Here is a 1,701-nt window from a genome sequence, read left to right on the forward strand (position 1 = left end):
AGAACATCTTCAAAATTGTTGAAGGGCTGTTCTCGCAAGAACGGACGTGTCTGTCAATTGGGAATTACTTTTACCATAATGCCCTTCCCCCGGCCCTAAAGCTATCCTTGAAAGTAAGAAGGGGCCATAGTTGCAAAAATAGCCACCCTTTCTTCGGTCACAATTGCAAAAATAGCCCCCATTTTCGTTGATTTTTCTTAAAATTGAGTTATTTACAAAAGATTGTTTGCAAAATGAGTGCATTGGTTCTGTCTCTTGAGACTAGTGTCAACCCTAACCTTAACCACCCACAGGTACAAAATGAGCACTGTCCAGAACACACCGTTCACAGTTGTAGACGAGGCTCCACTTCAGCTTCAGATGTGGTAGTATGATTTAGGAGAAGATGGTCAGAAATGGGTCACCAAGCACCTGGGAGCCCTCACAGATATTATGAAAATTAAACCACGGGACGATTTGATTGAGGCACTAGTGACTTTTTGGGATCCTGTTCACAATGTTTTTCGCTTCTCCGATTTTGAGCTAACTCCCACTTTAGAAGAGATAGCTGGATATTCCGGGTTTGGCAGGGATTTGAGAAACCAGGAGCTCATATTCCCGAGGGCTCTTTCTGTACACCGATTCTTCGATCTTCTGAACATCAGTAAGCAAATTAGAAAGACCAACGTAGTCGAAGGGTGTTGTTCTTTCTACTTCCTGTACTCTAGGTTCGGGCAGCCAAATGGGTTTGAAATGCATGAAAAGGGCCTTAACAACAAGCAGAACAAAGACACATGGCATATTCATCGTCGCTTCGCCTTCATAATGGCGTTTCTGGGAATTATGGTCTTCCCAAACAAGGAGCGGATAATTGATACCCGCATAGCCAGGGTTGTACAGGTCCTCACTACCAAAGAACATCACACTCTTGCCCCGATCATTCTATCAGACATTTATCGGGCGTTAACTTTGTGCAAGTCTGGGGCAAAATTCTTCGAAGGGTGCAATATTTTGTTACAAATGTGGTTGATTGAGCATCTCCGACATCACCCCAAGTTCATGAGCTATGGTCCGAGCAAGGACAATTTCATTGATAGTTACGAAGAAAGAGTAAAAGATTACAACTCTCCAGAAGGGGTGGAAGCCTGGATATCCCACCTAAGATCTTTAAATGCAAGTCAAATTGAGTGGACTTTGGGATGGCTCCCGCTAAGAGAGGTGATACATATGTCTGCCCTAAAAAGTCATTTGCTGTTGTTGGGTTTGAGAAGTGTCCAGCCGTATACGCCACACAGAGTTCTAAGACAGCTAGGAAGGTACCAAGTAGTACCTAAAGATGAAGATTTGAGTGTGCAAGTTATTGAGCTACACCCCGAAGCCCCACTCCCCGAAGCTTTAATCCAGCAAATTTGGAATGGTTGTCGCTACTTGAAAGATGATACTCAGGTGCCAGATCCTGCGAGAGGTGAGGTAGATCCGGGTTATGCTATATGGTTTGGGAAGAGGTCTCGCGTGGATGATGTGCCAGAGCCCAAAAGGCCCACAAAAAGACCGCATGTTCAAGCCTTTGATGATAAAATCCAAGAACGGTTGGCCTGGGGTGAACGGGAAAAGGGATACAAAACAACTATTCATGCCTTAGAAGAAAGGCTGAGAAACCTCAATTTTGAGAAAGACTTGCAAGAACAAGAAGCCGAAGGGGAAAAGAAGAGTCTGATCCAC

The 1,701-nt window shown here is 44.4% G+C and overlaps 1 pseudogene; it reads left to right on the plus strand.

Annotated features, from left to right (window-relative positions):
• The first annotated feature begins 263 nt into the window (after positions 1–263).
• LOC104109992 (uncharacterized) overlaps positions 264–1,701 on the plus strand; it is a 1,769-nt pseudogene continuing 331 nt past the window's right edge.

The sequence above is a fragment of the Nicotiana tomentosiformis genome, chromosome 2 (genome assembly GCF_000390325.3).
Source record: "Nicotiana tomentosiformis chromosome 2, ASM39032v3, whole genome shotgun sequence".
Lineage (NCBI taxonomy): Eukaryota > Viridiplantae > Streptophyta > Magnoliopsida > Solanales > Solanaceae > Nicotiana > Nicotiana tomentosiformis.